General features: G+C 42.9%; 1 long non-coding RNA gene and 2 pseudogenes across 19 annotated transcripts in view; 2 read left to right on the top strand and 1 right to left on the bottom strand.

Annotated features, from left to right (window-relative positions):
- LOC147339943 (uncharacterized) overlaps window positions 1–11269 on the bottom strand; it is a 97989-nt gene extending 86720 nt beyond the window's left edge. For 11 of the 19 annotated variants that reach the window (XR_015158530.1, XR_015158528.1, XR_015158522.1 and 8 more), the window contains exons 1-2: window positions 9901–10969; window positions 3197–3398 (exon numbers count right to left, since the gene is read on the bottom strand). This is a non-coding gene — a long non-coding RNA (uncharacterized LOC147339943). Of the gene's footprint in view, window positions 1–3196; window positions 3399–9900 lie in introns of all 19 variants that reach the window. The other 8 variants (XR_015158533.1, XR_015158537.1, XR_015158536.1 and 5 more) reach the window with 3 other exon arrangements.
- A 1539-nt stretch (window positions 11270–12808) lies between these two features.
- LOC147339948 (melanoma-associated antigen B4-like) lies at window positions 12809–13849 on the top strand (annotated as a pseudogene).
- Window positions 13850–23128: 9279 nt separating this feature from the next.
- LOC147339949 (melanoma-associated antigen B4-like) lies at window positions 23129–24159 on the top strand (annotated as a pseudogene).
- The last annotated feature ends 401 nt before the right edge of the window (window positions 24160–24560 follow it).

Genomic DNA, 24560 nt, shown 5'->3' on the forward strand with positions numbered 1-24560 from the left:
AAGTTTTCTAGGTGTCAGGATCAAAGCAACTATTGCAGTTTGAATGTCTCTATCACAGTTAGCAATATCTCTGGGTGATCAGGTTAACTTTCTGAGTGGCTCGTACAGCAACAGGCATGAAGTCTATTTGAACATAAGTTGTTGCGCCAATTTCTCTGATCTTTGCATCAAGTTATCTAGCTTCACGATGCAGGACTTCAGGAAAATGGCAATGTTACTTCTCAGTGATTCAAGTCAAAAGAATGGGAGAGGGAGCAGATCAAGATGGCAGAGGTATATCACTTGGAGCTTACTGTCTTCCCACAGAGACATCAAAAGGATGGGAGAAATTGGGAATTTTAGTAAGAAAGTTGCAGCTAGATATGGGTGGACACTAGAAAAATTCAGGATCCAACCTAGTTTGCAGGTAAATAATAAAACTTCAAGGAAACGTAATACCACTAGAACCTAATACCGACACATGTGTAGTACACTTTCTATTGCACCAATTTTTTCTGTCTATCACCTCCCTCATTTCTACCAAAGACAGGGAAACTAAGACCTAATTTGTTTGCAAAGGAAGTCTAAATTCAATAAACTCGGCCTGATTATTTATCTAAGTACAATAAGAATAACAATTTGCCAATAGGCGCTTTTAAATCTGCTTCACTGGAACGGTTCATAAAGAGTCTCCAGAAGGAAATTTTAATAGCCTCTTGAGGCTAGGAAGCGGAGAAGGCGATGGTACACCACTCCAGTGCTCTTGCCTGGAGAATCCCATGGACGGAGGAGCCTGGTAGGCTACAGTCCATGGGGTCGGGAAGAGTTGGTCACGACTGAGCGACTTCACTTTCACTTTTCACTGTCACGCATTGGAGAAGGAAATGGCAACCCACTCCAGTGTTCTTGCCTGGAGAATCCCAGGGACGGGGGAACCTGGTGGGCTGCCTTTTATTGTCGCACAGAGTCAGACACCACTGAAGTGACTTAGTAGCAGAGGCTAGGAAGAAGCCATAGCAAAGACTTGTTGTCAAACCTAGAGATCTGGATGAATTCCTCTCTTCCTGAAGTCCCCAAAACATCCTAAAGTTCCTGTGCCTGCCAGAAGTGATCTTCCTTACTCACCTGGTAAGGCTGATGGGAATTCTATCAGCAAGGTCCCAGGCTGTTTTTCCAACGGGATTTTATGGCTCCCTATGGTTAACCTTAGTTTCCTCAAGTTATCTGGTCATATCCAAGGCTACCTGTGTCTGTCAAATATGACATTCCAGTCAAAGTCTCAGTAGTGTAATCACTGTTTCCACTTGTGTCCCGCTATAAGAACAGATTCTCACTGAACTTTTGAAAAATAACAATTTTCCTAAGAAAATAAAAACACTGAGAGTTTTTAATTTCTGGAGTGATACGGTAGGGTGAGAAAAATTAAAGTTTCAATTCTAATAACAAAGGTACAATTTATCAATTTGCTGTGTTAAAAAATTTCCTTATATGTAGAAAATGAAAGATTTTTAAAAGACAGTATTCTTTCACAAAAATCAGGAAAATTATCATCATATTTGTAATTCATTAAGCCCCATGTTCCTAATTCTTATATTGCCAGAGTCCAGTTTTTGTACTGTTTCTGTCAATCCTCCCTGAAGTTTGTGGCTCATAGGGACAATGATAATTTCAAGAAGCCTGCAAGGTTTTGGTTAAAACTCGTATAATTTGCCCAGGGAAATATGTGCCTGGATCACACCTTCTTTGCCACCGTAAGGGAATCAGCCTTGCAGCAAGGGAAGGCTTCAACTCATACAGAAAATATAGGAATGACAAGAATATTTTGATGACTCATCTGTTCTGTTCAGTCTCTCGGTCGTGAGGTCAACTCTTTGCATCCCCATGGACTGCAGCACACCAGGCTTCCCTGAGCATCACCTATTCCCAGAGCTTGCTCAAACTCATGTCCACTGAGTAGGTGATGCCAACCATTTCATCCTCTCTCATCCCCTTCTCTTCCTGCCTTCAATCTTTCCCAGCATCGGGATCTTTTCCAATGAGTCAGTTCTTCACATCAGGTCGCCAAAGTACTGGGGCTTCAGATTTAGCATCAGCCCTTCCAATGAATATTCAGGAGTGATATGCTTTAGAATTGACTGGTTAGATCTCCTTGCAGTCCAAGGGACTCTCACGAATCTTGCCCAGGAGGAAAAAGATGGCAAGAGGTTTGCTGGACGTGGAATATGTCTCTCTCCAAGGATACATCAGGAATACACCTTCAGACACAGAAGTGCATGCAGAATACCAGCTGAGAGTGGACAGGAGTACATGACCAGCAGAAAAGAATGTATAGACTCACGCAAAACTCAAGGTCAAGCCCTGAGCCTTTACAGTGGGTCCACTGGCTCCAAGATCCTAGGCTACCAGAGAACTAACCCTAGGATATCAAATACTGAGAACTGACACAAAGGAAACCACTGGAATACAAGACCTGGCATCACCAAACTACTGATAGCACCCTGTGCAGGATGTCCCATCTAAACCACAAAGAAAACAAAAATGCAAACCCGATCATCAGCAGACAGTATTACCACCTTACTCAGCCTTGCCCATCAGAGGAAAAAGCAAACAAACAAACAAACAAAAACTCAGCACAAATCTCATTCTATAAGAAGTTTACAGAAGCCTTAGAGGGCAGAAACAAAAAGGAAGAAAGAATTCAACCTTGAAGCCTGGGAAAAGGAGACCTCAAACATGATAACTAAAATAATAATAATGAAAAAGGAAAAGAAATACTACACAAATGAAGGAACAAACTGGAAACAAGAAGTCCAAATCAATGAAGAGGAAACAGGCAAACTACTGGAAATGAATTCATTGCTTAAGGGAAGGCAGTGATACTGATACTTTGGAAACTGTCTGGCAAATTCTTTTCAGCTAAATATAGTCTTTTCATATGATCTAGCAAATGAACGTTAAGGTATTTACTCAAAAGAGCCAAAACCTTAAGCCCATCCAAAAACCTTCAACCAAATTTTAATAGCAGAATAAGACATAGCTGCCAAAAACTCAAATCACCAAAGATGACCTTCAGTACACGAGTGGGTAAACAAACTATGGTAAGCTACATGGAATGCTATTCAGTCCTGGAAGAAAACATTTCAAACCATGACAAGTTATAGAGAAAATTAAATTTATATTGATTAGCAGAAGGAGCTAGTACAAAAAGCCTACATACTGTATGATTCCATCAATGTTACAGTCTGGAAAATTCAAATCTTTAGAAAGAGTAAAACGTTCAGTAGTTGTCAGGGCTTCCAAGTGAGGTTTTGAGGGATGAACAGATGCAGCATGGGAGATCCATAGGGCATTCACACTCCTCTGCACGACACCGTGTTGGCTGAGTTGATCCTATCATGCATCTGTCAAACACTAAAGAACTGCAAAACACAAAAAGTAAAGTGTATTGTAAACAATGGACAATAGTTAATAATAACATATTGACATTAGTTGGTCAATTGTAAAAAACGAACTTGTATCCATTGAACCAATACAAGATGTTAATAATAGAAGATACCAAGTGGAGGAAGAGAGTGACTGTATGAGACCTCTCAGTTCTATCTGCTGAATTTTCTCCAATCCTAAATCTGTTCTTTTAAAAAAGAAATACAGAGGGGCAACAAACTCATAAACACATGAAAAGAGGAGCTACATCGCTCATCATGAGAGAAACGCACATCAAAATTACAATGAGGTGGCACCTCATACAGGTCAGAATGGCCATCATCAAAAATTGTACAAGCAGTAAATGCTGGGGAGAGTTTAGAGAAAAGGTGGGAATGGAAATTGATATAGCCACTATGGAGAACACTGGGGAGATTCCTTTAAAACTGGGATTAAAACTACCATATGACCCAGCAATAGAAACACTAGGCATATACGCTGAGAAAAGAATCATTGAAAAGACACCTGTATCCAGTGTTCATTGCAGCACTGCTTACAAGAGACAAGACATGGAAGCAAAGTAGACTTCAACTGACCGATGACTGGATAACGAAGTTGTGGTAGCCACATATAATGGAATATTAGCCATAAAAAGGAACTAATTTAAGTCACTTGTATTGAGGTGGATGCACCTAGAGCCTGTTTATGGACCAAAGTAAGTGAGAAACAGAAAAGTTACGTACATTAACACATATACGTGGAAAGTAGGAATGGTACTCACAAACCTATTTGAAGGGCAGGAATAGTGACACAGATGTGGAGAATGGACCTGTGGACACAGCAAAGGAAGGCTTGTGTAGGACAAATTGAGAGCGTGCCACTGACAAATATCGAGTCCCATGTGTACAAAAGATAGCTGGTGGGAAATTGCTATATAATACAGGGAGCTCAGCTTGGTGCTGTGTGACAGCCTAGAGGGGTGAGATGAGGGGGTGGGAGGAAGTCTCATCAGGCAGGAGGAATATGTATAGGTAGAGCTGATTCATCCTGTTGTATAGCAGAAACAACACAACATTATAAAGCAAGGATCTGTCGATAAAAACAACTTTTTAAAAGTCTACTAATTTAAAAACTAGAAAAAATTATGGATAAGAACACATAGCCAGTACAGAGTTACATGCACCAGTGCAAAATGAATAAAAGTCAGCAATAATGAAAAACAAAATATCACAGTAAGAATTTGATCCTCGAATTAAAATTCTTAGGAAATTTAGACACAGAAAACATTGACACAGATAACTAACTTCAGAAATCTGGCATAAAATGAGCAACACAGCAAAATCAAGAGACTGGTCTGGAAGAATCAACAATACTCAAACCATGTAATAGAAAACACACCATAAACGAAAGCAACAATAAGAAAAATGTAGTTACAAAGAAACCTTAGAAAAATGTATGCAGTCTACATGAAGGCAACAAGAAGAATTTCCTGAGCACCTTAGGAAAAAGAAGTCTCAAACAGAATAGTATGTTATGTGTATTCCTGAGGACATATTGTAAGACTGTCGATTTTCCTTAAATCCTTTACAGATTGAGTACCACATCCAGAGTAGCTGAGACCACAGTCACACATGGGCGGCTGTTTCCTGTACCCAGAACAAACCATGGAAAACTTATACAAGCTGTTGGGGATTTTTTTCCCCAGGACTTGGAAGCGACGAGCCTGAAAGAATGACACTCGGACAGTCTCTTGCAAGGACTGACAAGTTTATTTCTGCAGTCAAGCTTGTCTATAGAAGCAGGAACAAAGAGCTTAAAGTATATGGCCAGCAGAGCACATGCAGAGTTAACACATAATCAGTAAAAACATTTCAAGGACAGCGCGCTCTCATGGGCTTATCCCACAAGTTTAAAAAATTCAGGGAATAAAGAGTTAAAGATAATAGTACTTGAGGGTTCATGGGATAAGAAGTGTATCTCCTCTTCTATATTCCCCCTTTCTGTTTTAATAAATGAGTTTTTAGGGTGCAGTGGGCTCTTTCAATAATGGCTTGATCCTGAGGATTATAGGGTATTCCTGTAATGTGTGTTATGTTCCATTCTGATAAAAATGAACGAAACGAATGTGAGGTGAATGCAGGTCCATTGTCTGTTTTCAAGACAGAAGGAATCCCCATAATGGGGAAGGTGAGTAAGAATGCGGAAATGGCGTGTTTACTGGATTCTCAAGAGACCAGGTACTGTCCAGATAAAGTTGGAAAATGTATCTATTGAGACAAAAAGTAAAGAAAATTTTCTTTAAGGAGCAGTGAGTGAAGTCAGATTGCTAAAGGGAATTAGGTTGTTGCCCCTGGAGATTAACTCCTGAAATCGTAGTTTGTAAGTGCAGAGGGGCGCAGACGTCACAGGTTTTAATAATATGCCGTGTTTCAGTGAGAGGAATATGGTATTTAGAGTGCAATCTGTTAGCAGTGGTATGAAGATTAGCATGTTCATCATTGGCAGTTGTAAAAATGGGAGCTATGAGCCTGTCAACAGCATCATTTCTTGTGATCAGAGGGCCAGGTAAACCTGAATGAGCACGTATATGTGCAATAAAGAAAGGTTCTGTACATGAGCGAATTAAAGCTTGAGTCTGTGAAAAGAGACTATATAATTCTTCATCTAGGTTGTATAAAAAGGCGGTAACAAAATCAGGAAAAAGGGAAGCAAGGTATTTGGAATCAGTATATACGTTGAAGGATAATGGTTGAAGCGACAAAAGAGCATATAAAGCATATAATTCAACTCTTTGTTCTGAAGAATAGGTACTGGGTAATTTCTCTTTGGTATCAGGGCTGACAATCCCTGCTATGCCTTTCTTGTTGCCATCAATGAAATAGGTGTGTGCATTGATAATAGGCTGGGATGCAATGATATTAGTTACAATGAATTTAGTACATTGTAGAAAGTCCTATAATTTTCCTTTCGGTAAATGAAATGAGATAACATTCTGAAAATCACTCAATGCCATTTGCATGGTCAGGTTATACTGTAAGGCAATTTGTAATTCCTTTTTTGTCAAGGGAACGTGTATTGCATATGGATCAAATCCAGTCAAAGTTTGTACATGGCTTCTTCCTGACATAATTAAGTGCCCTATTCTCTCAATATATGCTACAATTTTTTTTTAGACTGTTTAGTGTGTAAATATACCCATTCTATTGGGCTATGTTGAGCTATAATTGCAGTGGGTGAATGTTCAGTGGGGAATATATCTAAAGAAACTGGATGATCATAATCTAGCCGAGTTGAAAAAGATTTTTGAATGTGTTTCTCCATTAAGGCCAGTTCTTCTTTGGCCTCTTTTGTTAGCTGCCTAGGGCTATTAGGGTTGGGGGATCCCTTTAAAATTTTAAATAGATTTTGTAAGGCATAGGTGGGGATGCTGACAGATGGCCACAGCCAATTAATATCTCCTAGCAATTTTTGAAAATCATTCAGCATGCGTAGAGACTGCACAGAAATTTGAGTTTTTTGAGGTTTGATTTTAGATTCTTCTATAACATGTCCTAAATAATTAAAGGGTGCTTTCCACTGAATTTTATCTGGTGCTACAAGCAGGCCATGATTTTGAAAAGTAGTAGTAACTTCATTATATAACTGTTGCAAATAGAATTCAGATTCCATAGAAAGAAGTATATCATCCATGTAATGAATTATAAACGCAGTAGGATACTTATCTCTAATGGGTTGTAATAAAACAGATATGAGATATTGGCAAATGGTAGGGGAGTTCATCATTCCCTGAGGTAGCACCTTCCATTGGAATCTTTTAACAGGAGCCATGTGATTTATAGAAGGAACTGAAAAGGCAAAATGTTTTCTATCTTTGGGGTGCAAAGGTATAGTAAAAAAGCAGTCTTGTAAGTCAATAATAACTATAGACCATCCTTTTGGTACCATAGACAGGGAGGGCAATCTGGGTTGTAAGGGCCCCATAGGTAACATGGTATTATTAACATTTCTTAAATCTATCAACATTCATCATTTTCCTGATTTCTTTTTTATTACAAAAATAGGGGAATTCCACGGGAAAAATGAAGGTCCTATATGAGCTTTTTGTAATTGTTCATTAACTAATTGCATAAGAGCTGCCAATTTTTCTTTAATTAGGGGCCATTGAGGTGTCCATATTGGGGTATCAGATTCCCAATCGAGGGGCAGCATTGTTAACTCAATGGCCCCCATTAAAAGGTTCATTTAAAGAAATTGTGGCTTTCGTTTGTTCAAGAAAATCTTATCCCCATAAATTGACTGGGATATTAGTAATATATGGTTTAAGATAAGCTACAATTTGATCAGGGCCATACACTTGTAAATAGGATGCACTGACAAAAGTTTGTGTGGCATCAGCTTTATTTACTCCTAATAGTCTAGAAGGAGCCATAACCTTACCCCAATCGAGGGGCCATTCTGCAGCTCTAATGATTGAAATGTTAGCTCCGGTATCTAACATGCCTGTGAAATTTTTTCCTCGTATGCGTAAAGTAAGCATGTGTTTCCGATGTTCCTTTAATAAGGTGGATAGTGCAGCAGTAAGGTTGGTATTGCCAAAGCCTCCTTGTCGAACTTTATCAGATGCTTTCATTGGCTTGACATATGGTAAAAGTAATAATTGTACAAAATGTTCCCTTTTTTGTAAGTATACATTTCCCATTTTCACAACATTTACCATAATATGTATTTCCCTTTCATAATTTTCGTCCATAACATTGGTCAATACCATTAAACCTCTCATTGTGCAGCTACTACGTCCCAAAATCAGTCCCATTGTTCCGGGTGGAATTGGGTCATAATATCCAGTGGGAATTTGGTGGGGGTTGTATAATTCTATTAGTTCCATATCATAAGGACTAGGTATATCAATGCAAGCACTCTTAGATGTAGCTGCTTGCAGCATTATAACATTAGGTTCTCCTTTTGTAGTGGGGCTAGAGGATGGCCCCATTATTATTTTCCCTGTTGTTTTTGTTGTGCATCGGGGTTCAAGGTGTTTCCATCCTTATCAAATTTAGAATGACATTCATTCAGCCAATGGAACCCCCTTTTACATCTTGGACATACTCCTGGGGGTCTGTTCTTATTAGAAGTAGTATTATTTTTTCTGGCCTGTGTTGGCATGTGGCATTGTTTTTTCATATGGCTGGACCTCCCACAGTTAAAACATTTGGCATTAGCAGCCTTTTGTACATTAAAGGTTTCTAATGCCACCAATTTTGTTCTATGGGACATAGATCCGATATCCTTATATGCTTTCGAATATTCCATAAGAGAGCCAGTCTCTTGAACTGGTCTAAGCATGGATTTACATTCCTCATTAGCATTTTCAAAAGCAAGTTGTTTTAAAATAATATTTTGTAAAGTCACATCCTTAACAGATTTCTCAATTGCATCCTTTAATTTTCCTATAAATTGAGAATATTCCTCTTCATGTCCTTGAATAATCTTAACAAATGAACCATCAGAGTTAGTGCTATCAATCTTTGCTTATGCCTTGTAGGCAGTTTCTTTAATGAAATATAACATCTAAGGGGTAATATTAGCTATTTGTGCAATCATATCAGCCATGGCTCTTGTTCCAGTGAGTATATCATAGGTTAAATTGGCAGGGTTACTATGAGATTGCTTGCCAATCATCAGCTGTCGGGCCTCATCATTAACCCACATTTGCCATTGCAGTAATTGTTGAGGATTTAAAACCATCTTTGTTACTTGAAAAAAAATTATATGGCATCCAACGGTCAGCCCATCCTCTGAGAAATTCTATACAGTAAGGAGAAGTAGGTCCATACAGAGTGCATGCTTTCTTAAAGCTAGAAAACATGCCAAAATCTAGATTAGCCCAAGTATTTCGGCCTTGGGCAGGTTGATTAAATTGCATTGGGAAAGCGAAAGTGCAAGCAGGCATCTCCCTAGGAGGAGTGAAATGATTAGTACGAGCAAAGTTAGCAACTGCTGTTACAGGCGGAGCGGAAGGAAAAACCTTAGATTTGGGCTGTCTGTTGAATGAAATGACCTCTGTTCTAAGTGGTTTCAGTTAGACATATCCTGTATATATATGTCTCTAAGTTGTTTTTCTAAGGATTGTGTCTGATTGAGCATAACATTCTTATATTTCAAAGGACCTTGCGTATCTTGTTCCTTAAGCTCATATTCATGTAAAGATTGAATAGGTTTTACTTCCAAATCAATGTTATGTCCTTCAATTTGTTCTATGACAGCCCGTATGAGTGACCAGGTAACCCTTGCTGATATGCTCGCAAAACATTATTTTTAACCCTTTTCTATATGTCTATATTGAGTGTCCCTTTTTCTGGGAACCATGAATTGTTCCAGTAAAATATGATAGCAGTTGTTCAACTGATCTCTTGAAACATTAACACTGTTTTGTTTCAAAAAATGTTGCATTATAGAAATGAAAGGAATTTTACTGCTATGTTGTCCCATCCTGCTTACCTCTTTCTGCAGCGGCTCGTCGCTTTGTTCAGCCTTCCTCTCAAGTCCCTGTTCGTGGCGCCACTTGTTGGGGATTTTTTCCCCGGGACTTGGAAGCGACGAACCAGAAAGAATGACACTCGGACAGTCTCTTGCAAGGACTGACAAGTTTATTTCTGCAGTCAAGCTTTTCTATAGAAGCAGGAACAAAGAGCTTAAAGTATACGGCCAGCAGAGCACATGCGGAGATAACACATAATCAGTAAAAACATTTCAAGGACAGCGCGCTCTAAATGACTCATGGGCTTATCCCACAACCCGCTCTCACAAGTAACATCCCTATTTATTATTAACTCTTGGCGCCAAGCATAACCAAAGGCAGGAGATGTTTTTCTGTCCACAGTGCAAAGCCGAGTACTTCTTGGCCCTTTGCCATTTTCCCAAGGACTTTCTCCTTTTATGGCTATTTTGCACTACGCTTCCCAACACAAGGAATAAAGACAACTACTAACAAAAGCAAGAACACAAAACTAAATAATCCCTGAGGAACAATAAGTCTTCATTGAACTAGACCCTGTGAGTGCCCAGGTCGGGGAGTACTCTGAGGCTGACACAGGTGTGCAGGCCACAAAGGAAACAGACAACAGGATCAGCTGGAAAAGGCTTTAAACTAGAGTGGTTGATTCTTCCACTGGGCCGTGGGACCATGAACCTCTACTGGTTCACTGAAGGAACCTGAGGCAGCATCTCAGAGCCCCATGCCAGGATCATGGGACACCAAAGTTTGGGATGGTCATGGCAGTATGGCCCAGAAGTCATGCAATAACCAGCAGAAACTTTGTTAGTGGATGACAACTGGCCCTTGTAAATAATCAGCTTAAGAGACTGCCGCACATGGACTAAAAGAGAAAAGGTTGTATCACAGTAATTGTACAAAAGGACCGAAATTCATCTCAGAACTTTCAAGCAATGCCCCTGCAGTCGACTAAGAGCCCACAGTGAGAACCGTCAGGCTAAGGAGCCCCTTCACTTTCTCTGCTGGGGTTGTGTGACAGGGGTGGTTTTATACCAGAAAGGGAAGGGTTTCCAGGCTCTGCCGGCAGTCAATATGAAGATCATGAGTGAGTGTGAGGGGTTTCCACACCACAGAAGGCATTCTCCCATCCTTCCCTCTCACTTATCTTAACTGCAGCAGCCAGTTCCAAGAAGTCTTAGGCAGAAGCGTCCAGATGAGATGCCGGTGCACTTCTCACCAGGCGTCTGTGGATTTGACATCTTCCAGGTGAGGTCTTGCCCTCAGGTCAGCAGATGGGACGTAATGCAGCATTATGGTCGGAGGAAGACAGGGATAGAGGACAGAGAGGATCACTCAGCACACAAGAAGGAGCCCCAGAGTGCCCTCACTGTCTGTCTCAGCAGCTCCAGGAAGGCTGTTGCCTCAGGCTCCCAAATACTTCCTGCTTGGTTTACTGAGAGAAGTGAGAGGTAAGGAGTGAGGCCAGTTGACTGAGATCAGCAGGGACATCCAAGAATCCACTATGAGTCGAAGCAGGGACCACATCCCCCATCTTGCCGGAAACTCCCCCCGAACCCCGCCCACCCAGGCCCCACCCCTGCTGTCCTCCTGGAGCCCAGATGTGCATGATAGGAAGTGACGGCCCCCATCCATGCTGGGGTGCCAGGCCATCTTTGAGAGGGCTGCTATCTTTGAGAGCTACTGTAGCTGTGACCAGAGGGAGGAGTCGGAGGTCTCATCAGGGGTCCAAGTTGGAAGTGACATGAGTTACAAGTGCACTGGATAGGTACAAAGATATGCCCTGTCACCCCCAACACATTTTCCATTCGAAAAGAGGGGAGTTTATAGCACCCCAGCAACCCGGAACCTGCTCTACGCCCAGAGGCTCGAACCTGGCTCTTAGGTCCAATGTCCATCAGCTATGCACGAGGGTTCTCGGGACATAACCTGGGTCCAGGGCTGGTGGATCTGGGTGCAGGGTTGCTGGACCCTGGCTCTGTTCAGTAGAGGGAAGTCCGGGATTCTGTGGAGTGAAGAAGGGACCCGCGGGGGGACTGAGTGTCTCCACACCCCAGATTGGTGGCCACGCCTAACCCCTTACCCAGCGTGACTTGGTCAGAAAGCAACCGGTCAGCATCTGGGCAGTTCTAAAGGCTGAGGGGCTCCCTGACTGCGATCACTGACACAGGACACTCGGGGAAGAGGGGACCTCATTCCAAAGGGCTGACAGCAGGTCAGGAGAGGGAGGATGTCAGGGCTCAGGAGGAGTCAGGGTAATAACCATCCTCCGCATCACACAGCTGACTCAGGACCCTCCCCTGTGGCCAGCACTTCCTCCCAGACAAACACAGGGATGGGGGCGGTGGTCTGTTAGGGGACATTGCAGCTTGGTTGTGAAGGGGCAGCCTCGAGACAGCAGAAGGCAGGTCCCGGCTCCCTTCATTGGAGTCCTGAACATTCCCTCCTCTCATCGTCTGGGGTGACAGGGAAGGTGGCAGCGTTAACTTCAAAGCAAGAGAGGGAACAGGTTGGGTAGGTTTGGGGGCAGGGGGATATGAGGGAGTCTTGCACCAGTTTTCACAATGACTCTGAAATGTGAATTGAAAGGACCTACCTCCCATGCCAGCCCCCACAGGCCTCCCTCTAAAGCCCAGGCAGGTCTGCCTGACTGTGCCCCAGTGATCAGTCTCACTTCCTACTCAGTCATCTCAAGGGAGGAGCTCACAAGGAGAACACAAGACTTGTGGGTCCTAGAGCACTGGCCTCAAGGACCCCTCAGAGGTGGCTTTGGTTCAAGTCAGGGAGGAATCTCCTCGCTGCAGTTGCTCACAACATCTGCTTGTCCTTCCTCTAGGAGCCCTCCTTGCCTGCCACCCTGCCCGCATGCTCCTGTGATCCATAACCTGTGTCACCATGCCTCAGAGGCACAGGAACAAGTACCATGCCCATGTGAAATGCCAAAAGGTCCAGGGGGACACTCAGTGTCCCCAGGAGGCCCAGACCAGTGCTGCTGCAGCTCCCAAAGAGGAGTGCCCTTCCTCCCCCTTGCCTGTCCCTCAGGGTTCTCCCCCAAGCTCCCCTGCTATTGGAAATCACAAGGAGCTTCAGGGAGCCATGGTTCCCAGCTCTCCTGATGCAGGGCCTTCCTGTGCAGGATCTGATGAAGGCGCCCAGGGCCCACAGGAGAAAAGTGCAGGTGCCTCCCAGGCAGCCCCTGACACTCAGAGACCTCGCATAGATCCTCTGACCAGGAAGGCCAGCATGCTGCTGGAGTTCCTGCTGGAGAAGTCCACCAAGAAGGAGCCCATCTCGCAGCACACCCTGCTGAAGGTCGTTGGCAGCAAGTGTAGACAGCACATCCCTGAGATCCTCAGGAGAGCCTCTAAGCACATGGACCTGGTATTTGGCCTGGAGCTGACGGAAGTTGACCGTAGCAGGAACATCTATGCCCTCATCAACAAGCTCAACCTTGGGGGCGATGAAGGTCTGAGTGAAGAGGGGGCGTCTACCCAAGACTGGTTTCCTCATGGTGCTCCTGGGCATTATCTTCATGAAGGGTAACCGCACCACAAGGGAGGAGGTCTGGGAATTCCTCAGTGTGTTGGGGGTCTATACTGGGAGGAGGCACTGGATCTTTGGGGAGCCCAGAAAGCTCATAACCAAAGATTTGGTGCAGAAGAAGTACCTGAAGTACTGACAGGTGCCCAATGGCAATCCTCCACACTATGATTTCCTGTGGGGCCCGAAAGCTTGTTTGAAACCAGTAAGATGAATGTGTTGGAGGTGCTGCCCAAGATCCACGATACTGTCCGGACTTCCTTCCCAGACCTCTATGATGAGGGTCTGAGAGATCAGGCGGAGAGAGCAGGGCTGAGAGGCGCGGCCAGGGCTCCAACAATGGCTGAAGCCAGTGCCCCTTCCAAGGCCAAGTCCTGCAGCTTCTCCCACATCTAGGGAGGGAGGCCCCAACACTTTCTTTCTTTTTGTGTTGGAACAGAGCTGTCAAGATCCTAAACAGTAGAGAGTAGTAGGGTGGAGGGAACAAAACTTGTATGTTCTTTACTGTTTTATGTAGTAAGGGAGTTTAAGTACAACTCATTTTTTAAATTTATATATCATTTTTCCTTTATCCATAGGAGAAATATCTAGTGAAAGCTGATTAAATTAGATTAAGGAGATGAGGGAGGAGTTTAGTATTTTCAAATGTTAATTATTTTCATAAGGTTTATTGTGCTTCAGAATACAAATGTATTAATCATATAAATCACATTGTTTGCTGTTTTAGGGACAGGTTGGGGATATGTAAAACACATTGAACGTATTGAATATGTTGTTCACCATCTAAACAAGGTAAGATGACACTGGAACAGAATTTTCTCAAAGAGTAGTCAAGCTCCTAGATAGTGCAGGTTAGTAGGGGTCGTGCAAACCAAGTTTAGATCTCTATTTTCTTCCTGATTTAAACTAGTAACTTCTGCATATTATTTATTTCATTTTTATTGAATATTTTTACTTCTACCAGATTCCTTTTCTTCATAATATTGATTTGGTAATCATATTCCAGTTTTATTTATTGCTGTTTTAGGATTTTCAAGTTACAGTTTTGGTAGATGTAAAAGAAACCTAACATGCCTCTTGAGAAATTTGTATGCAGGTCAGGAAGCAAGCGTTAGAACTGGACATGGAACAACAGACTGGTTCCAAATAGGAAAAGGAGTACATCAAGGCTGTATATTGTCACCCTGCTTATTTACTTATTAACTTATATGCAGAGTACATCATGAGAAACGCTGGGCTGGAAGAATCACAAGCTGGAATCAAGATTGCCGGGAGAAATATCAATAACCTCAGATATGCACATGATACCACCCTGATGGCAGAAAAGTGAAGAGGAACTAAAAAGCCTCTTGCTGAAGGTGAAAAAGGAGACTGAAAAAGTTGGCTTAAAACTCAACATTCAGAAAACGAAGATCATGGCATCTGGTCCCATTACTTCATGGGAAATAGATGGGGAAACAGTGGAAACAGTGTCAGACTTTATTTTTTCTGGGCTCCAAAATCACTGCAGATGGTAACTACAGCCATGAATTAAAAGACACTTACTCCTTGGAAGAAAAGTTATGCCCAACCTAGATAGCATATTGAAAAGCAAAGACATTACTTTGCCAACAAAGGTCCATGTAGTCAAGGCTATGGTTTTTCCAGTGGTCATGTATGGATGTGAGAGTTGGACTGTGAGGAAAGCAGAGCACCGAAGAATTGATGCTTTTGAACTGTGGTGTTGGAGAAGACTCTTGAGAGTCCCTTGGACTGCAAGGAGATCCAACCAGTCCATTCTGAAGGAGATCAGCCCTGGGGTTTCTTTGGAAGGAATGATGCTAAAGCTGAAACTCCAGTACTTTTGCCACCTCTTGTGAAGAGTTGACTCATTGGAAAAGACTCTGATGCTGGGAGGGATTGGGGGCAGGAGGAGAAAGGGACGATAGAGGATGAGATGGCTGGATGCCATCAGTGACTCGATGGACATGAGTCTGAGTGAACTCCGGGAGTTGGTGATGAACAGGGAGGCCTGGCGTGCTGCGGTTCATGGGGTCACAAAGAGTCGGACGTGACTGAGCGACTGAACTGAACTGAACTGAACTGGAAAGAAATTCATGAACCATCTGTATTGTCTTTATGATCTGGAAGTAGGTAATATGTCACTGAAAGAGAGATTTTCATGGTAATGTGAAACACGACCACAGAAAATATTGAGAAACCAAAATGCAATTAAGCAAATATAAAGGAAAAAGCTGTTAATTTGCCTTATTTCCTCTAACCATTTTTTTTTGGTAAAAATAAAATATACTTTGCCTTAATTTGGCTCATTTAAGAGTATTTATTTCTTTTGTCCCAGTGCACTGCATAGTCTCTGCTATCTAATGGATAAAAATAACCTCAGATAGGAAGGGGGTATTTTGGATGTTCATAATAATCATAACTTCCATTAAATTAAAGACCAGTGTTTCTTAATCAGTATGACTCTGCTTTATATGTAGTACATGCATTCCAGCGTTCATGCAGGATAGGATTTAGCAGACTCCATTTATAGATGGATAACTTGCAATTTTCTCAAGTTCACAAGACTGATAAAGTGACCTTCATCAGACAAGTCCTGTGATGTGCACTAGGTCAGAGTCTTTCCCTTTCTTTGCAAGAGCAAGCACTGAGGAAATCTCTTTTCACCAGTAACATATTTGGTACCGTAACTAGGATTGCTGCCACTGTGAACTCCAGTGGTCTTGCCCAAACTGCTGGCTGGAGACCCCTGACTTTTGCTCTATCTCTCCCATGAAAATTTGTTTGCTGTCACTCTCTGCTTTGTTCTCTTTCCATGACCCACAGGGCAAGATCTGGGTCAGCCCACTGTGTCATGGCTCCCCTCAATTAAGAGCTGCAAGGAGGACGCCCAAGCTGTGCATACCCAAGGAACACTTGGGTGGCAGTTGACACTGTCTTAGGCCTGGTAGACACAGAATTCTAATGAGAAGGCACCTACTGAGGCCAAGACTTTTCTCCTCTCAGTCTTTGTCATTTCCTCTATGGCTCTACCCATTTTGAGGTGAGAAGCTTAACCAAGAAGACTGCATGATGTTCAAATTAAGAATGGAAAAATAATCAAGGACTTGATTGGGTTAAGTTTCTTCTCTGTAAGTCCTTGAGCCCAATTCCCTCCCACACGTTCTTAATCCCAGTGTGGTTCTGGGACCGGAACTGCATCAGGGGCCAAAACTGGGGGACTCTGCATCCTTCTCTAGATTTTTGGCATAACTCACCACACCCTGACCTTACACTGTCAGCGATCCCCTCCCTTCTGGGGATCTCAAGCAGACTTTACCTATAAAAAGGGCAAGGTTCCCTGCAACTGCAAGCTGAGGTTAGAAACAGAGAACTGCAAAAACAATTCGCATGAACAACTCTGTCCAAACATCTACATTAAGAACCCTGACTGACCTCTAGCATGGTTTCTAGCAGCAACCTAAGGCTACCTTCTAGGACAACTCAGCTACCCCTGAGTTCCTGTTTAGAAAATTTCAAGGCTACCAAAGGAATCTGCTCCAGCAACATCTGACATAAGCCCCTCATCTTCCTTTACTGAGAGTGTCTATTTAAAACAAAGATTAAAAAAAAAAAAAAAAAAAAAAAACCCTCACGATTACAAGAAAAGTATGATGGAATTAAACTAGAAATTGATAACAAAAACACAGAAGGAAAATTAAAGATTATTTGCAGACTAAACAATAAACATCTAAATAACATACCGGCCTAAGAGAAAATCTAATGAGAAATTTTAAAATATTTTTACAAAATGAAAACAAAATTACAACTTATCAGAAGGTGTGTGATACAGCAAAATCACTAAAGAGGTTTACACAGCACTGAGTGCCTATAACCAAAAAAACCTACAATTAATAACTTAAGCTTCTATATTAGTAAACTTGTGAAAGAAAAGAAAAAGCAGAGGAAGAATAAATCAAATTGGAAACCAATGACACTGAAAAAAGGGAGGTAATGCAGAAAAAAACAAAACCCAAAGAAGTTTCTTTAAAGATACAAAATAAAAAGATAAAATTCTCCCCAGTTTAAACAAGAACAAAAAGAGAAAACACAAAATAAATTACTAATAGTAAAAATGAAGGAGGGGCCATTACTACTGATTCCATGGACATTAAAAGGATAATGAGTGAATATTATAAACAACTCTGTGCCTACAAAAAGGAAAGGTTCCATTGAGAAACTGCTTGAAGATATAACTTAGCTGCACTTTCACAAAGAAAAATAGATACTATGAATAGATCTGTATCCTTTAAAGAAATTTAATCTATAACTAATAAGCTTCCAATAAAGACAGTAACAGACCCAGATGTTTCCACTGATGAATTCTAACAAAAATTTAAGGAAGAAATGGTAACAACCCTCTACAATCTCTCCCAGAAAATAGAAGCAAAAAGACCACCTCCTAATTCGTTTTCTGTGAGGTGAGTATTACACACAAATATCAAAATCAGATGAAGAAATGAAGAGAAAAAAATTGAACACAAATACCTCTCATGAACATAAAAGCCAAATCCCCAATAAAATATAAGAAAAGAAACCTAACAATCCATAGAAGGAATTACACACTATAGCTAAGTAGGATGCATTTCAGATGTGCAACATTTGAAAATCAGTAATCATAAACCATAATAACAATAGTCTAAGGAAGATAATCACAAGATGAGATCAACAGATGAAGGAAAAAAATCATCTGATAAAATCCAACACCCAGTCACCATAAAAATTCTCAGCAAACTAGATACAGACAAGCATTTCCTCAGCTTCATATAAAACATCTGAAAAGAAATACAGGTAAAACATCATACTTTATAGTGAGAAGACAGATGCTGTCACACTAAGGTGAGGAACAAGGCGAGGATATCCATTCTCACCATGCCTATTCAACACTATACTGAAAGTTCTAGCCAATGCAATGAGATAAGAGAAGGAAGCAAAAGATACAGATATTTGGAAGGGAAAAATGGAATTATAATCATCAATAATAAGAAAACTCCTGGCATTAATAAGCTGGGAGTGTATGTTAATAAGGTTAATATATTATCAATTTATAACTACTATTTAATTAATATATTAATAACCTTAATACAAAATAGTCAATTCTTTTCCAATAAAGAGATGGAACTTGCAATTAAAAACCTAACAACATTTACATTAGCACCAAAATGTATTAGAAATAATTCTTTAAAAAATATGTATAAGATTTACATGAATAAAACACATAAACTGCACTGAAAAAATTAATGAAGATCTATATAAGTAGACACACCATGTTCATATATAGGGAGATGCTATATTGTTGAGATGTCACTTATTGCCAACTTAACCTAGATACTTAATGCAATTCTGTTTAAAATTCCAGCAAGATAGCTTGTAGATAGCAGCCAACAATTTAAATTTTATGTCAAAAATGGAATGATCCATAATACCCACTGATCAATATTAAAGATCAAAGTCAGAGAATTGATATTACTGGATTTCAAAACTTACTTTAAAGCTACAATACTCAAGACTGTATGCTATTAACAGAATAATAGATCAATGGCACAGAACAGAAAATCTAGAAACAGGCACCTGAAACACTCAACCGACCTTCACAAAGGCACAAAGGCAATTCAGTGGAAAAGGACAGTCTTTTAAACTTACAGTCCTGGGATAACTAGACATCCATATCTAAGAAAAATGAATCCACATACAAATTCTAAACCTATCAAAATAATTAACTCAAATGGAATTACAGACCTAAATGAAAAACTCACAATTTAAAAAAAAAATTGCAGGGACATCCCTGGCAGTCCAGTGTTTAAGAATCAACACTTGCACTGCTGGGGGAAGAGGTTTGATCGCTGGTCAGGTACTAGGATTCTACATGCCATATGCAATAGGCAAGAAAATCTAGAAGATAACACGGGGGCAAAACATGAGTTTGGTAATGAGATTTTAGGCACAACACCAAAAGCACAGTCCATGAAAGAAAATAATAAGCTGAACCTTGTTAATATTAAAAACTTCTATCTGCAAAATATACTAATAAAGAGAATGAGAAAGAAAGGCCACAAACGGGTAGTTATAAATCTATCTGCAGGGAAAGAATGGAGACACAGATGCAGAGAACGGGCATATGGACACATCGGGGGAAGCAGACAGTGAGACGAATTGAGAGAGTGGCATGGACAAATATGCAATACCATGTGGACAACAGGCAGGAGGAGGAAGTTGCTGGGTGACACAAAGAATCAGCTCTGTGACAACCTAGATGGGTGAGGTCGGGGGTGGGAGGGAGGTTCATGAGGGAGGAGATACATGTATACTTATAGCTGCTTCATACAAGAGAACCTGACACACCATTTACTTATTTTCTAATTAAAAATAATTGATAAAAAATCTATGAATTTAAAAACTAGAAAAAAGTCTGGAGAAGTACATATAGCCACTAGAGTTATATACAAAATGCCAAATGAATAAAAGTCAGAAGTAATGAAAAGCAAAAGATCACAGTAACAATTTGATTCTCAAATTAAAAATCTTAGAAAACAGGACAGGAAATATTCAAACATGTAAGAGACTTCAAAAATCTGGAATAAAAAAAAGATCATGGCAGCAAAATCATCCAGTTGGTCTGGAAGAATCAACAATTACTTACACCAAGTAACAGAAAATACACCATAAACAGAAGCAACCATAGAAAAAATTTACCTACAAGGAAACTTTAGAAAAAATGTATACAGTCTTCATGGAGGCAACAAGAATTTTCTGAGAGTCTTAGGAAAAAGAAGGCTCAAACAGAATAGTATGCTATGTATACTCATGAAGAACAGATATCGTAAGACTGTCAATTTTCTGTAACTCCTTTACAGATTTAGTACACATTCAGAATAGCTGAGACCACAGTGAAACACGGTCTGCTGCTTTTTTACCCAGAAATAAGCACGGAAACCTTATGGAAGGAATGAAGAAAACTATTAACAAAAGTGAAAACATAAAATTAAATAATCCCTGATGGACAGTAAGTCTCCACTGAACTTGACCCTATGTGTAAAATTAAATAATCCCTGATGGACAGTAAGTCTCCACTGAACTTGACCCTATGTGTTTCCAGGTGTGGGAGTACTAAGAGACTGGCACAGACATGCAGGCTGCAAGGGAAGCAGACAACAGGATCAGCTGCAAAAGGCTTTAAACTTGAGCCCTGGATTCTTCCACTCTGCCCTGGGATCATGAATCTCCACTGTTTCACTGAAGGAATCTGAGGCAGCATCTCCAAGGCCCCATGCCAGGACCATGGGGCACCAAAGTTTGGCTTGGATGTGGCAGTACGGTCAAGATCATGAAATAACCAGCACAAAGTTTGTTGTGTGTGTGCTTAGTCACTCAGTTGTGTCTGACTCTTAGCGACCCCATGGACTGTAGTCCACCAGGCTCCTCTGTCCAAGGGGAAACTCCAGGCAAGACTACCAGCTTGGGTTGCCATGCCTTCCTCCAGGGGGTCTTCCCAACCCACGGATTGAACCCAGGTCTAACAGACCACAGGCAGATTCTTTACTGTCTGAGCCACCAGGGAATGCTAGTGGATGAGAACTGGCCCTTTTAAATGATCACCTTAAGAGACTATCACCCAGCGACTAAAAGAGAAAAATTAGTATCACAGTAATTGTACAAAACGACAGAACTTCATCTCAGAACTTTTGAACAATGATCGTGCAGTCGACTGACAGCCCACAGTGAGAACTGTCAGGCTAAGGAGCCCCTTCACTTACTTTTCTGGAATTGTATGAGCATGGTTGGGGACAGGGGTGGACTTACACCAGAAAGGGAAGGAATTTTCAGGCCCTGTCAGCAGTCACTATGAATGAAGTTTCTGAGTGAGATGTGAGGGGTTCCACACCACAGAAGATGGTCTCCCATCCTTCCCTCTCAGCTCATCTTACCTGTAGCAGCCATTTCCAGGAAGCCTTGTGTAGAAATGGCGAGATGAGACGTACACGCACTTCATACCAGGAGACTCGGGGGTTCACATCTTCGATATGAGGCCTTGGCCTCAGGTCAGCAGACGGGACGTAGCCCAGCATCTACAGGGGTTAAGGGAAGACATGGAGAACGACAGAGCATCGCTTACTATAGAAGAGGGAGCCCAAGAGAGCCTTTGGTGTTGGTCTCATGGGCTCCAGGAAGGCTGTTAGGCTTGGGCTCCCCAATTCTTCCCGCTGGGGGTGCTGACACAAATGAGATGCATGGAGTGATCCAGCTGTCATTTCGGGACAGGGACATCCCAGGACCCCTTAAGAGTCAAGGGAAAGTCCACGTATCAATCCTGTGAGAAGCTCCCACGGAACTCCGCCTGTCAAGGTCCCGCCTCTGCTGTCCTCCTGGAGCCCAGATGCACATGACAGGAAGTGACGTCCTCCTAAGCATGCTGGGGGAGCGACGCCATCCTTGACAGTGAGAGCTGTCTGAGAGCTGCTATTGACGGTAGCCAGAGGGAGCAGTCCCAAGTGTCATCAGGTGTCAAGATCGGAGGTGACATGAGTTACGAGTGCAGGGACATGTCTCTGTACCCCGAATCCCTTTTCCCTCTGAAAAGAGGGGGCTACACAACCTCCAGCCACCCTACCCCTGCACTCAGACCAGAGGATCCAGGCTAGCTCTTAGGCCCCAAGACCATCCACTAACCCCTCGGGGGTCTCGGGAAAGAATGCCTCGGTCAGGCTCTGCTGGACCCCGGCTTCGCTCAGTAGAGGGAGAGCCATGAGCCCTATGGAGTGAAGGAGGGACCCTCGGGGGGACTGAGGGCCACCATACACCAGAACGGCAGCCATGTGTAACCCCCGACTCACCGCGATTTGACTGCAGATAATCCGGGCAGCCGCCAGGCAGCTCTAAAGGCTGAGGGGCTCCCTCACTGTGACCTGGGATGCCGGACACTCGAAGAGGGAACTTTGTTCTGAGAGGCTGGCACCTGGTCAACAGAGGGAGGATGTGAGGGTTCGGGAAGAGTCAGGATGCGGACCATCCACCCAGACAAATGGGCAACTCAGGATCTTCACTTCTGGTCAGCGCTTCCTCCTGGCCAAACATTGGGAAGGGGGGCGGGAGTCTGAGAGGGGAGCTTCTAGAATGCTTTTGAAGGGGCAGCTGTGAGACACCCGAAGGGAAAGTGCTGGGACCCTTCAGTGGGGGTCCGAGTATGCCCTCCTCTCGTCTGGGGTGACAGGGAAGGTGGCAGCGTCAATTTCAGACAGGAGAGGGAACAGGCTGGGTGCGGGTGAGGGGGCATTGGATATGGGGGTGTCTCGCACCGATTTACATCCTGACTCTGAATGTCAGCTGAGAGGACCTGCCTCCCCTGCCAGCCCCCAATGGTCCCCCTTTTAATGCCCAAGCAGGACTGTCTGCTGTGCCCCAGGGGTCACTTTCTCTTGCTACTCAGTGGTCTCAGGGGAGAGGCTGACCAGGAGAACAGGAGCCCTGTGGTTCCTAGAGCACTGGCCTTGAGGACCCCTCAGAAGTGGCTTCCATTCAAGCCAGGGAGGACTCTCCTCGATGAAGGTTCTCACAGCATGTCCTCGTCCCTCCTCCAGGTGCCTTACTGCCTGCTTTCCTGCCCGCACTCCCACCTGGGGTCCCTGACCTGCTGTCACCATGCCTCGGAGGCACAAGAGCAAGTCCCATGCCCGTGGGAAACGCCACCAGGTCCGGGGGGACACTCAGGAGGCCCAGGCCAGTACTGCTGAAGCCCCAAGGGAGGAGTGCCCATCCTCCCCCTCTTCTGCCCCTCAGGGTTCTCCCCTGAGCTCCCTTGCTGCTGGCAATCACCAGGAGCTTCAGGGAGCCATGGCCCCTAGCTCTCCTGATGCAGGGCCTTCATGTGCAGGATCTGATGCAGGTTTCCAGGGCCTCGAGGAGGAAAATGCAGGTGCCTCCCAGGAAGCCCCTGCCACTCAGAACACTCACAAAGATCCTCTGGCCAGGAAGGCCAGGATACTGGTGGAGTTCTTGCTGGAGAAGTACACCAAGAAGGAGCCCATCACGCAGAGCACCCTGATGAAAATCGTCAGCAGGAAGTACAGGCAGCAATTCCCTGAGATCCTCAGTACAGCCCGTGAGCACGTGGAGCTGGTCTTTGGCCTGGAGATGAAGAAGTCGACCGTAGCAGGAATATCTACACCCTCATCAGCAAGCTCAACCTCGGGGCAAACGATTGTCTGAGTGATAATGGGGGGCTGCGCAAGTCCGGTCTCATTATGGTGCTCCTGGGGGTCATCTTCATGAATGGTAACCGCGCCACCATGGAGGAGATCTGGGAATTCCTCAGTATGTTGGGGATCTATGCTGGGAAGAGGCACTGCATCTTTGGGGAGTCCAGAAGGCTCATCACCAAAGATCTGGTGCAGAAGGAGTACCTGAACTACCGCCGGGTGCCCAATAGTGATCCTCCATGCTAGGAGTTCCTGTGGGGTCTGAGAGCTTGTGCTGAGACCAGTAAGATGAAGGAACTGGAGGTTCTAGCCAAGTTCCACGGTAGGGTCCCTAGTTCCTTCCCAGACCTCTATGACGAGGCTCTGAGAGATCAGGCGGAGAGAGCAGGGTGGAGAGGTGTGGCCAGGGCTCCCACCATGGCTGAGGCCAGTGCCCCTTCCAGGGCCAAGTCCTGCAGCTCCTCCCACATCTAGGGAGGGGGTCAGGGCACTTTGTTCCCTTTGTGTTGGAAGAGAGCAGTCAAGTTCCTAAATAGTGCAGAGTAGTAGGGATGAGGGAACAAAACCCATATCTTCTTACAGTTTTAAATGGTAAGCAAGTTTAGGTCTATTTTGTTTTAACAAAATATACATCTGTTTTCTTGTACCCATATGAGAAATAACTAATGAATGATGACTTAAATTAGAAAGGTAAAGAGGTGAAGGAGGTGTTTAGTATTTTCAAATGTTCTTACTTTTGATAAGGTTTATTGTGCTTCAGAATTCAAATGTATGAATCATATAAATCATAGTTTCCAGCCGTTTTAATGTTTTAAAAGTTAGGGTGTTTGTAAAACACACTGAAAGTACTGAATATATTGTTCATAATACATACA

This window comes from Bos grunniens, chromosome X (assembly GCF_055505025.1).
Source record: "Bos grunniens cultivar Pamir isolate PY7600 chromosome X, Bosgru_T2T1.0, whole genome shotgun sequence".
In the NCBI taxonomy this organism is placed as follows: domain Eukaryota; kingdom Metazoa; phylum Chordata; class Mammalia; order Artiodactyla; family Bovidae; genus Bos; species Bos grunniens.